This window comes from Hippocampus bargibanti, linkage group LG16 (genome assembly GCF_051943395.1).
Source record: "Hippocampus bargibanti isolate YZ-2025 linkage group LG16, ASM5194339v1, whole genome shotgun sequence".
In the NCBI taxonomy this organism is placed as follows: domain Eukaryota; kingdom Metazoa; phylum Chordata; class Actinopteri; order Syngnathiformes; family Syngnathidae; genus Hippocampus; species Hippocampus bargibanti.
In genome coordinates, this window is record NC_142749.1 from 3,143,179 (window position 1) to 3,157,535 (window position 14,357).

A 14,357-nucleotide genomic window follows, 5' to 3' on the forward strand; every position below is an offset into this window, starting at 1 on the left:
TCCTGCACATTCGTACATGTGTGAGCTGAGCCTACGTCGTCTTCCTCTGTTCCATTCCTCTCCTGACTAATCGAAAAACATACAGTAACGGAGGTTGTTTCTAACCCCCTACACTCTCCCTTGCTTGAAAAGATGTCCCCCGACATCTTGACTATACCAACAACAAGTAGTCAAGTACCAGTAGAAGCACAGTCATCTGTCTGGTCTCCCTAGGGTGGTGTCAGTCACATTCAAATGCAAGTCTGCTGTCTAATATGTCTATACAGTCGGGGTAGGGTAGTAATAGGGTTCAGGTCGCACTAGATAATGAGTAAGGCATGCAAGTATACAAGACATTTGCCCCAGGTGTCCTTGGCTGGTATGATGGATGACCCAAGTTTTCATATGTGAATATCTCTCTGGGTCTTAGAGTACGAGCAGACTTTCTCGCCAGCGATTCGATTCCACTTTGTGACTCGGTGTCCGATTCCACCAACTCCGCCGGCGCTCCTGCATCACCCTCATTATCATCCATTACAGTTTGTTCCGGGCTTCCCTCAACAGGCAGGCTGTCAGCTGGTGTTGGTTTTGGTAATGATGCTGGTACGATCAATGGAAAAGCTTCCTCTATCTGCTGCCCATCCTCTGGTTCCGTAGTTTGTTGCTGGGGGTGGAATTCTGGTGCCACAGTTCTGAAATTGTGCGGTCCAGGTCGAGACGCCTGATGACTGACTGTCTTCCTTGTATACACAGGTAACCGTCGGAGATTGTATGAGCATCCCTCCTCTTCATCTGAATATTCAGACCCAACTGCTTCCCTGTTATAAGCAGTGTACCTGTTTTTTCCTGTTTATTTTTCACCCTACGGGGCTGTTCAGGTGGCAAATCATTGACAGACAGTCGGAGATTATGGTGCAACACACGCATAGTTTTGTCTCCGTTTTCTGCCCGAACCTTGTACACTGGTCCATCTCCCACTCTTTCAGTGACCCTGTGGACTTTTTCCTCCCAGTAAGCCCGGAGCTTGGCAAGTCCACCTCTCTCAGATAGGTTCCTGACAAGTACACGATCCCCTGGCTGGAGTACAATGCCTTTAACACCACAGTCATAGTATTTCTTCCTTTTTTCAAGGCTCTTTTGACTGTTCTCGGAGGCATTCTGTAAGGATCTTGCATTCGACAGGCCCACTTACGTGCATATTCCTGTCGGCTTTTTACTTCTTCGTCAGCTGTCCGACCAAAAGCTAAGTCGATGGGCAACCGGGGAGACCTTCCATAGAGGAGGAAGAACGGTGAATAGCCAGTGTCTTGTCTTGTCATGTCTTGTACAGTTGTACGCATGAACCAGATGAGGCAAATAGTCTTTCCACTCAGCTTTCCTTTCTTCGTTCCACAGTGTTGCTCTGCGGATGGTATAGGGTGGTTCGGGAATGCGCAATGCCAGACAACTGTTGAAGCCGCTGGAATAGACTGTTTTCAAACTCCCGACCTTGATCATGATGTAGTCTCTCTGGATAAGAGAACCGTGGAATAAAATCACTAAAGATTTTCTCAGCAGCAACCTTGCCTGACTTATTCTTAGTCGGGTAGGCTTGTGGGAAACGAGTAAAGTGGTCTACCAGGACTAGAATATACTCATAGCCTCCTTTACTTGGCTCAAGATGGAGATAATCAATAGAAATAAGCTCAAATGGGTCACTAGTAGTAATGTTGCCCATGGGTGCTTTTTCTGGAAAGGGTGGGTCGTTTCTGTTTAATGCAAGAACACTGGCGACTTACGTAGTTTTCTTTTTCCTGCTGCATGAATGGCCAATAGAACCTCTTTCTTGCAAGGTTGATCACCTTGTCAGCTCCAACATGACCCATGTCATCATGGAGGTGTTTGAGCACAGTCAACTTCAGCTTACTAGGGAGAACGAGCTGTTTCCATTTCCCGGCCTGTCTGTATAAAATTCCCGTGTCCAGTTTCAGTCTATTCCATTCGTGTACTTGTCTCCTTACCTCTGGTCCCATTTGTCTTTTATCTTTGTCATTGGGGTTCCATCCCCGCCTCTTCAGTGTCATTACCTCAGAGATTGATGCATCCTCTTCCTAAATTGCTCTGCTCTCATCTGGAGTGATACGTGGACTGTCACCGGAAGAAAATCCTCACCATCAGAGGTGAGTTGCAACACAGCCATCCATGGCACATCCTCCTCAGCCACAGCCTTGTCCCCCTTGCCAATATGGTGGAAACCCCGTCTGGGGGCAAAGTTTCAGTGAACTCCTCTGTGTGTCCCTCCAGTTTAACTGGATAACGCGACAGTGTGTCGGCATCAGCATTCGCCTTGCCTGGCCTGTACTTTATTGTGAAGTGGAAATCCGCCAATTCACCCACCCGGCGATGTCCGGCAGCGTTGAGTTTGGTCGTGCTTAAGACGTACGCGAGGGGGTTATTGTCCGTGTACACAGTGAATGTGGGTGGATAGTAGAGATAATCTCGAAATTTGTCGCAGATTGCCCACTACACTACACTAAAACTGGACAATGGAATTTTATACAGACAGGCGGGGAAATGGAAACAGCTCGTTCTCCCTAGTAAACTTAAGTCGACTGTGCTCAAACACCTGCATGACGACATGGGTAATGTCGGAGTTTACAAGGTGATCACCCTTGCAAGGCAGAGGTTCTATTGGCCATTCATGCAGCACGAAATAGAAAAGTACGTAATTCGCCAGTGTTCCTGCATTAAACAGAAACGACCCACCAAAAAGCACCCATGGGCAACATCACTATTAGTGCCCCATTTGAGCTCATTTCTATTGATTATCTCAATCTTGAGCCAAGTAAAGGAGGCTATGAGTATATTCTAGTCCTGGTAGACCACTTTACTCGTTTCGCACAATCCTACCCGACTAAGAATAAGTCAGGCAAGGTTGCTGCTGAGAAAATCTTTTGTGATTTTATTCCACTGTTCTCTTATCCAGAGAGATTACATCATGATCAAGGTCGGGAGTTTCAAAACAGTCTATTCCAGCGGCTTCAAGAGTTGTCTGGCATTGTGCATTCCTGAACCACCCCATACCATCCGCAGAGCAACCCTGTAGAACGTCTGAATAGAACACTGTTACAGATGCTACGCACTCTCCAAGAAGAAAGGAAAGCTGAGTGGAAAGACTATTTGCCTCAAGTAGTTCATGCGTACAACTGTACAAGACATGAGTCCGCTGGCTATTCACCGTTCTTCCTCCTCTATGGAAGGTCTCCCCGGTTGCCCATCGACTTAGTTGTTGGTCTGACAGCTGACAAAGAGGTAAGAAGCCGACAGGAATATGCACCTAAGTGGGCCTGTCGAATGCAAAATGCTTACAGAATTGCCTCTGAGAACAGTCAAAAGAGCTCTGAAAAAGGGAAGAAATACTCTGACCGTGGTGTTAAAGGCATTGTACTCCAGCCAGGGGATCGTGTACTTGTCAGGAACCTATCTGAGAGAGGTGGATCTGGCAAGCTCCGGGTTTACTGGGAGGAAAGAGTCCACAGGGTCATTGAAAGAATGGGAGATGGACCAGTGTACAAGGTTCTGGCAGCAAACGGAGACAAAATTACCCGTGTGTTACACCGTAATCTCCTACCGTCTGTCAATGATTTGCCAGTTGAACAGCCCCGTAGGGTGAAAAATAAACAGAAAAACAGCTAGACAGACAGGCTTATAGCAGGGAAGCAGTTGGGCAGGAGTCTGGATATTCAGATGAAGAGGAGGGATGTTCATACATTCTCCAACGATTACCTGTGTATACAAGGAAGACAGTCAGTCATCAGGCGTTTCAACCTGAACCTCACAATTTCAGAGCTGTAGCATCAGAATTCCACCCCCAGGCACAAACTACGGAACCAGAGGATGGGCAGCAGCTAGAGGAAGCTTTTCCATTGGTCGTACCAGCATCATTACCAAAACCAACACCCTGCCTGCTGAGGGAAGCCCGGAACAACCTGTAATGGATGATAACTACACGTTTTTTTGATGTTGACTGACACTGCGTCGTCAGACTAATGGATGTTACTGGTTCAACCGGGTTGATTTGTACTGGAGGCTTGTCATTGCCATTGATCACTGGAACCTTCACTCCAGGACCTTACCCAGTTTCCCGGTGCCTTTCTTCGCAGACAGCCCACAGCTCTATGTCCTTCCTGACCACAAATGAAACAGTGAGGGCAGCTCTTAATTTTCTTTCGCACACAGACCTGACACCTGCCCCTAGTCTCATTCGTTGGTGTCTGGGGTCACGTTGAGGATCGAGTCAGGGACGGACATGTTTCCACCTGAGGCGCGGATTCTGTAGGTTTAAAAACTTGGGCGAAGTCTGTGGGTCAGTGCGGTCACGTGCAGTCAGCCCGAGAATGGCAGCACGGTTAGCCTGTAATTCAGAGTCAATTTTGGTCTGGTTAATCTGGTCAGTTTGATTAGTTTGAGCAGCATGGACATTCACAGATCGATTTTTAGTGACAGTCCGAGGCGTTTCACCCTCTCAGCCTCTTCACTTGTGGACTTTGTAAATTGTTCTAAAAGGACATCATCACGAACCTGTAAGGTAAGGAATGGTTTGAGAACACGTCTGACATTATAATTCTTCTCATTTAGCCCTTGATAGAGTGTGTGCTGAAATGTACCTTGGACAAGTTCTTGATCGTAACCAAAATGTGCACCTGGTTTTTGTGACTGTCTCGGAATGTCCCAGGTTTTATTATCTTCGACACAGAATTCTATAATGCCTCTTTGCAAAGTTTTTGCTGATGATACTAGTGCAGCATGTTCGACCGGAAACCAATTCCTTATAGAACACTACATACTTGACAATAAAGATTCTGATTCTGATTCTGATTCTGATTCTGATTCTGATTCTGACAGTGCGGGTAACCTCAGACTTGCTAAACCCTTATTGTAGTCCCTCATCCATTTGTCTACACAGGCTACGGTATGACAGTTCAGACCCGGTGTAAGAAATCTGACCTCCATAAATTTTGAACTCTCTCCGTGGAAACAGAGCAGCTACATCCGTGTACTTCACCACCTGCTCCCCCATACCGGAGGATAAGCCGGCATGTTCAGGAGGAGCACCACCCGAACTGTTGGCGATGATCCTGAATGGCGATGGAGTGCTGAAGTTCCTGACCGGTGTGGGGATGTCTCTCGATGGAAGAGGTGTGACCTCAACTCCCCTCTCATGTCAGCTCCTTCCCCAGTAGGTTCCTCCGGGGCATCACTCTCATACACTGCGCTGGCAACAGTTAGTAGCTAATTGACATCCAAGGCTAATAGTATCTTTTGGATCTTGACAATCAATACCCGTCGTGGAGTTGTGGGAGCCATCGTTAGCCCCTGAAGCCTCTACACTCTGGAGAAAGGACAGCACGGCACGGATCCCGGACGAGCCCCCAATTGTAACCGGCCTCAGGCCTAGGGTATACCATTTGCGTCACAGGTAGGTAGCACTGTGAACGACGAGGAAAAGACGACACGTTTTAACCATCTTTACACAGCGGCATTTATGGCTGAATGCGCATGCGTGAGCTGAGCTTACATTGTCTTCCTCTGTTCCATTCACAGGCGTGTAGCGCCCTCCTGACTGGGTAGTCTAATCGAATAACATACAGTAACGGAGTTCGTTTTTTACCCCCTACATCTCGGCTGCAGAGTGCTAAACTGATTAAACAAGTGAAAACATGAATATTCAGCCTTTTCTTTAGTGGTGAGGATCATATGAACTATATATTGCCTTAAACACATTTACCAGAGCAAGAGAAACCCGTTTTATGAATTTCATTTTTTCTTTATGGTTTTAGGTTTTATGATGAATTAAGTATCTATTTAGGCTGCAGAGTGCTAATCTGACACTTATACAAGTGAAAACATGAAGATTCATCCTTTTGTTTGGCTGTGAGGATCGTATGAACTTTTCAGAGCAAGAGAAACACGTTTTCTGAAGTAAATGTTTTCTCATGGTTTCCTGTTTTATAATGAAATTTTTCTGTATTTAGGCTGCAGAGTGCTAAATATGACACTTATACAAGTGAAAACATGAAGATTCAGGCTTCTGTTTTGCTGTGATGATCATGTGAACTTTTTATTGCCTTAAACGCATTTTCAGAGCAAGAGAAACATGTTTTCTGACCAAAATGTTTTCTGCATTGTTTTAACTTTTATAGGTACATCACCTATTTAGGCTGCAAAGGGCTAATTTGACTTTTACACAAGTCAAAACACGAAGATTCAGAGTTTTTTTTTTAGCTGTGAGGATCATATGAACATCATACTTATTGCCTTAAACGCATTTTCAGAGCAAGAGAAACACGTTCTCTGAATTTAATCTTTTCTTTATGATTTGAAGTTTTTTGATGAAATTAGTGTCTAAATAGGCTGCACAGTGCTAATCTGACACTTATACAAGTGAAAACATGAAGAGTAAGCCTTTTGTTTAGCTCTGGGGATCATATGAACTTTTTGCCTTAAACTCATTTTCAGAGCAAGAGAAACACGTTTTCTGAAGTAAATGTTTTCTTCATGGTTTTATGTTTTATAATGAAATTTGTGTGTATTTGGCTGAGGGTGCTAATCTGACACTTATACAAGTGAAAACATGAAGATTCAGCCTATTGTTTAGCTGTGATGATCATGTAAACTTTTTATTGCTTAAACGCATTTTCAGAGCAAGAGAAACACGTTTTCTGAAAAATATATTGTCTGCATTATATTAATTTTTATTATGTATCTATTTAGGCTGCAGAGGGCTAATTTGACACTTATACAAGCCAAAACATGAAGATTCAGCCTTTTGTTTAGCTGTGAGGATCATATTGCGCTTTTTATTGCCTTAAACGCATTTTCAGAGCAGGAGAAACACGTTTTCTGAATTTAATGTTTTCTTCATGGTTCTAAGTTTTTTGATGAAATTAGTGTCTGAATAGGCTGCACAGTGCTAATCTGACACTTATACAAGTGCAAACATGAAGATTAAGCCTTCTGTTTAGCTGTGATGATCATGTGAACTTTTTATTGCCTTAAACACATTTTCAGAGCAAGAGAAACACGTTTTCTGAACAAAATATTTTCGGCATTGTTTTAATATTAATGATGTATCTATTTAGGCTGCAGAGGGCTAATTTGACACTTGTACAAGTGAAAACATGAAGATTAGGCCTTTTGTTTAGCTCTGGGGATCATATGAACTTTTTATTGCCTTAAACGCATTTTCAGAGCAAGAGAAACACGTTTTCTGAATTTAATGTTTTCTTCATGGTTTGAAGGTTTTTGATGAAATTAGTGTCTGGATAGGCTGCACAGTGCTTATCTGACACTTATACAAGTGAAAACATGAAGACTAAGCCTTTTGTTTAGCTCTGGGGATCTATGAACTTTTTATTGCCTTAAACGCATTTTCAGAGCAAGAGAAACACGTTTTCTGAAGTAAATGTTTTCCTCATGGTTTTATGTTTTATAATGAAATTTGTGTGTATTTAGGCTGCAGAGTGCTAATATGACAGTTATATAAGAAAAAACATGAAGATTCAGCCTTTTGTTTAGCTGTGAGGATCATATTGCGCTTTTTATTGCCTTAAACGCATTTTCAGAGCAAGAAACGTTTTCTGAATTTAACGTTTTCTTCATGGTTCTAAGTTTTTTGATGAAATTAGATTCTGAATAGGCTGCACAGTGCTAATCTGACACTTATACAAGTGAAAACATGAAGACTAAGCCTTTTGTTTAGCTCTGGGGATCATATGAACTTTTTATTGCCTTAAACGCATTTTCAGAGCAAGAGAAACACGTTTTCTGAATTTAATGTTTTCTTCATGGTTCTAAGTTTTTTGATGAAATTAGATTCTGAATAGGCTGCACAGTGCTTATCTGACACTTATACAAGTGAAAACATGAAGACTAAGCCTTTTGTTTAGCTCTGGGGATCATATAAACTTTTTATTGCCTTAAACGCATTTTCAGAGCAAGAGAAACACGTTTTCTGAAGTAAATGTTTTCCTCATGGTTTTATGTTTTATAATGAAATGTGTGTGTATTTAGGCTGCAGAATGCTAATATGACACTTGTACAAGTGAAAACATGAATATATAGCCTTCTGTTTAGTTGTGATGATCATGTGAACTTTTTATTGCCTTAAACCCATTTTCAGAGCAAGAGAAAAACGTTTTCTGAACAAAATATTTTCTGCATTGTTTTAATATTAATGATGTATCATTTAGGCTGTAGAGGGCTAATTTGACACTTGTACAAGTGAAAACATGAAGATTAAGGCTTTTGTTTAGCTCTGGGGATCATATGAACTTTTTATTGCCTTAAACGCATTTTCAGAGCAAGAGAAACACGTTTTCTGAAGTAAATGTTTTCCTCATGGTTTTATGTTTTATAATGAAATTTGTGTGTATTTAGGCTGCAGAGTCCTAATATGACAGTTATATAAGCCAAAACATGAAGATTCAGCCTTTTGTTTAGCTGTGAGGATCATCTTGCGCTTTTTATTGCCCTAAACGATTTTCAGAGCAAGAGAAACACGTTTTCTGAATTTAATGTTTCCTTCATGGTTTGAAGTTTTTTGATGAAATTAGTGTCTGAATAGGCTGCACAATGCTAATCTGACACTTATACAAGTGAAAACATGAAGACTAAGCCTTTTGTTTAGCTCTGGGGATCATATGAACTTTTTATTGCCTTAAACGCATTTTCAGAGCAAGAAAAACACGTTTTCTGAAGTAAATGTTTTCTTCATGGTTTTATGTTTTATAATGAAATGTGTGTGTATTTAGGCTGAAGAATGCTAATATGACACTTATACAAGTGAAAACATGAATATATAGCCTTTTATATAGCTGTGAGGATCATATTGCGCTTTTTATTGCCTTAAACGCATTTTCAGAGCAAGAGAAACACGTTTTCTGAATGAATTTAATGTTTTCTTCATGGTTTGAAGTTTTTTGATTAAATTAGTGTCTGATTAGGCTAAACAGTGCTAATCTGACACTTATACAAACGAAAACATGAAGACTAAGCATTTTGTTTAGCTCTGGGGATCATATGAACTTTTTTATTGCCTTAAACGCATTTTCAGAGCAAGAGAAACACGTTTTCTGAAGTAAATGTTTTCTTCATGGTTTTATGTTTTATAATGAAATGTGTGTGTATTTAGGCTGCAGAATGCTAATATGACACTTATACAAGTGAAAGCATGAATATATAGCCTTCTGTTTAGTTGTGATGATCATGTGAACTTTTTATTGCCTTAAACGCATTTTCAGAGCAAGAGAAAAACGTTTTCTGAACAAAATGTTTTCTGCATTGTTTTAATATTAATGATGTATCATTTAGGCTGCAGAGGGCTAATTTGACACTTGTACAAGTGAAAACATGAAGAATAAGGCTTTTGTTTAGCTCTGGGGATCATGTGAACTTTTCATTGCCTTAAACACATTTTCAGAGCAAGAGAAAAACGTTTTCTGAACAAAATATTTTCTGCATTGTTTTAATATTAATGATGTATCATTTAGGCTGCAGAGGGCTAATTTGACACTTGTACAAGTGAAAACATGAAGATTAAGGTTTTTGTTTAGCTCTGGGGATCATATGAACTTTTTATTGCCTTAAACGCATTTTCAGAGCAAGAGAAACACGTTTTCTGAAGTAAATGTTTTCCTCATGGTTTTATGTTTTATAATGAAATTTGTGTGCATTTAGGCTGCAGAGTGCTAATGTGACAGTTATATAAGCCAAAACATGAAGATTCAGCCTTTTGTTTAGCTGTGAGGATCATATTGCGCTTTTTATTGCCTTTAACGCATTTTCAGAGCAAGAGAAACACGTTTTCTGAATTTAATGATTTCTTCATGGTTTGAAGTTTTTTGATGAAATTAGTGTCTGAATAGGCTGCACAGTGCTAATCTGACACTTATACAAGTGAAAACATGAAGACTAAGCCTTTTGTTTTGCTCTGGGGATCATATGAACTTTTCATTGCCTTAAACGCATTTTCAGAGCAAGAGAAAAACGTTTTCTGAACAAAATATTTTCTGCATTATTTGACGTTTTATGGTGGAATTAGTGTCTTTTTAGGCGCAGAGTGCTAATCTGACATTTATACAAGTGAAAAAGTGAAGATTCAGCCTTTTGTTTAGCTGTAATGATCATGTGAACTTTTTATTGCCTTAAACGCATTTTCAGAGCAAGAGAAACACGTTTTCTGAACAAAATGTTTTCTGCATTGTTTTAACTTTTATGATGAAATCAGTGTCTATTTAGGCTGCAGGATGCTAATCTGACACTTATACAAGTGAAAAGATGAAAAATCATTTGTTTGTGTAGCTGTGAGGATCATATGAACTTTTTATTGCCTTAAACGCATTTTCAGAGCATGAGAAACACGTTTTCTGAACAACATGTTTCTTCATGGTAAATTTTATGACGAAATTAGTGTCTATTTAGGCTGCAGAGTACTAATGTTCCGCTGTCCACTAAGGTAAGGGAGATACGGTGTCGTGGGATCCAGAAAAAAAAACACAAGACAAGCAGTGCGATATGTCTTGACTCAACAGTGGTTTACTTCGAATGCCCAAATGTAATGCAAACGTATGCGCACAACAATTCCCTGTCCAACGATCTAAATCGGTCCGACATGAAACACTAACCGAAGCAGGCTTTCCTTGTTTAAAAAAACATTTTCGATATATATCATTTGTAAACCAATATAACTACGCGAATGTAACCAAAATACGAAATGAGATACTTTACAACCTGTCACATACTCCCCCTCAAAATAGATGTTGTCCCCAACATATGTACTAGTAAATAAATAAATGCGCTGGACGACATGCCCAAAACAATTACGCATGGTATTATGAACTGCATCCAAATATGAACTATAATAATGAACAGTTTACAGACTGGAACTCTTTTCATACATTCTGTTTACATTATAACAATCAACAGTTCACAGACTGGAACTCTTTTCATACATTCCGTTTTAATTATACACATCAGGGCTCATCTGGGTCTTCTTGTTTCCATCTCACTGTGCTATCAAACAGAAGTGTCGATTAACCATCTCTGTAGTACTCCGTGGCATAATAGGGGTGTGCACCATACATCTGAATTGTCTGTTCACCATAACATGGTACTGTCCCTACATTGTAACAAGATTGCGAACCGTACGTGAATAAATTGGGTTTCCTGTGTTCTCGTCGTGGCCGTTGATTTCCCCCAATATCAGAATTACTGGGGAGTGGCTGGGGAAAAGGGGGACACACCGTCACAGGTGGATCATTTTCCGGACCAATGTTGCCCTCCTGAGGTTGGTCAACTTCCGCAGCTCCCGGCTCTGTCCCTGGCAGTTCATTCCCCAGTTGATTGTCATCATGGTGTTGTCTCCACGAAGCTCAAGTCCCGCAGTTCTGGTGAGTCTGGTCGGGTGCTCTGGCGATGCAACACTGGATAATACTCATCCTCCTCCTCATCCTCTTCTGGATTTATCTCTGGCATCTTGTTTGGTCGCTGCCAATTGGATTTTTTCTTGGACTGTGGCTGTAGTGAAGTCTCTAATGGCAAATGATCACATTGCAGCAAGAGATTGCGGGGGAGTATCCTAGATCTGCCCTTCCCCCTCTCAGGTTTCAGCTCATAAACTGGAATGTCTTTGCTGACTTTACAAACCACTGTCTGAACAACATCCTCCCAGTGGTTTCTCAGTTTGCCTGAACCTCCGCGTGGGGTAAAGTTTCGAACTAGAACACGATCACCGGGCAACAGAGTAGAATACTTTAGTTTACTGTCATATAGTCTCTTACTCCTGGCAGCAGCTTTGTTGTTATTTTCTTGCGTGATCACATACGCTTCCTCCATACCCTTTTTCCACTTCCTCACATCGTCCCTCTGGTTGGTGTCACCCTGGTTAGAGTCTGGATTCAAACTAAACAACATATCAACTGGTAAACGTGGTGAACGTTTACCAGTCACCTCACTTTTGGTACAGTTGTAAGCATGAACTAGTTTGTTTGGTGAGTCTTTCCAGTTACTCTTTTGTTTCTCTGTCAGTGTCTTTAACATCTGGATCAGTGTTTGATTAAATTGTTCAACCTGTCCATTTCCCTGTGGGTGGTAGGGGGTTGTCCTTGAACCCGCAACCCCACAATATTCCTTCAGTTGAGCAAAAAGTTGATTTTCAAATTCACCACCCTGATCATGGTGAATCCGAAGAAGGAACCCAAACTTTAAAGCATAGTCATTAAAGATTTTGTTTGCCGCTGTTTTGCCAGATTTGGACGTTGTAGCAGATATTCACATATGAACACTTGGGTCATCCATCATACCAGCCCTGAAGACCTGGGGCAAATGTCTTGTATACTTGCATGCCTTTCCCCACGACTCATTAGTGCGACCTGAACCCTATTACTACCCTACCCAGACAGTATAGACAGCAGACTTGCATTTGAATGTGACTGACACCACCCTACTGAGACCCGACAGATGACTGTGCTTCTACTGGTACTTGTTGTTGGTATAGTCAAGATGTCGGGGGACATCTTTTAAAGTAGGGGAGAGTGTAGGGGGTTAGAAACGACGTCCGTTACTGTATGTTATTCGATTAGACTACCAAGTCAGGAGAGGGCGCTACGCGCCTGTGAATGGAACGGAGGAAGACGATGTAGGCTCAGCTCACGCATGCGCCGTTAGTCATAAATGCCGCTGTGTGAAACTGATTAACACGGTTGTCTCGTGTCGTCTTGTCCTCGTCGTTCACAGGTATTCAAAATAATATGTGTTAGACATCCTCAAGATGTCAAAGTAATTGGGGACTTGTTGGGCGATGCTATATATGAAACCTTGTTTTGTGGCTTTGATGAATGTTTTGTGGCTTTGATGAATTTGGATTTTTGGATGTCAATTGTAGTTCCCAGTACAAAACACACGAGCGTGCAGACATGCATAATCATGTGCGAATGTGGAGGATATATATACAATGTATAGATGTTGAATTTATAGATCTACACATGAACGTATTCGGATATTGAAATTGCTGAATTGATGTTTTGATGAGTAAATGAGTTAGTCATAAATGCCGCTGTGTGAAGCTGATTAACACGGTTGTCTCGTGTCGTCTTTTCCTCGTCGTTCACAGTGCTACCTGCCTGTGACGCCTTTGAACCGACCCAGGTATCCCCTAGGCCTGAGGCCTAGGGGATACCTGGGGATCCACAAGTGAAGAGGCTGAGAGGATGAAACGCCTCGGTACTGTGACCAAAAATCGATCTGTGAATATCCATGCTGCTCAAACTAATCAAACTGACCAGATTAACCAGACCAAAGTTGACTCTGAATTACAGGCTAACCGTGCTGCCATTCTCGAGCTGACTGCACAAGTGACCGCACTCACCAAACACTTTGTCCAAATTGTTAAACCTACAGAATCGGCGCCTCAGGTAGATCCATGACTCGATCCTCAAGACGACCCCAGACACCAACGAATGAGACAGGCAGGTGTCAGGTCTGTGTGCGAAAGAACATTAAGAGCTGCCCTCACTGTTTTATTTGTGGTCAGGAAGGACATAGAGCTGTGGGCTGTCTGCGAAGAAAGGCACCGGGAAACAGGATAAGGTCACTGGAGTGAGGCTTCCAGTGATCAATGCCAATGACAAGCCTCCAGTACAAATCAACTCGGTTGAACCAGTAACATCCATAAATCTGACGACGCAGTGTCAGTCAACATAAAAAAAAACATGTAGCACAAGTAATTGGCAAGCGATGTATTGTCTCCTGTGCACTCAATGGTGTCCCACTACAAATGCTGCTTGACTCAGGGTCTCAAGTGACCGTGGTGAGTAGGGCGTGGGTAGAGGAAGCACTGCCAACGTAACCATTCAGCCACTTTCATCCCTATTCCCGGACCAACCGTTTGAGGTATCTGCAGCGAATGGCACAGCGGTTCCCTTTGATGGATGGGCTAATGTTGGGTTGCAGATACGGAGTGGAAACCATTGACATGCTGACATACAAGTTCCCATACTAATCGCGTGTAGCGCCCTCCTGACTGGGTAGTCTAATCGAATAACATACAGTAACGGAGTTCGTTTTTTACCCCCTACATCTCGGCTGCAGAGTGCTAAACTGATTAAACAAGTGAAAACATGAATATTCAGCCTTTTCTTTAGTGGTGAGGATCATATGAACTATATATTGCCTTAAACACATTTACCAGAGCAAGAGAAACCCGTTTTATGAATTTCATTTTTTCTTTATGGTTTTAGGTTTTATGATGAATTAAGTATCTATTTAGGCTGCAGAGTGCTAATCTGACACTTATACAAGTGAAAACATGAAGATTCATCCTTTTGTTTAGCTGTGAGGAT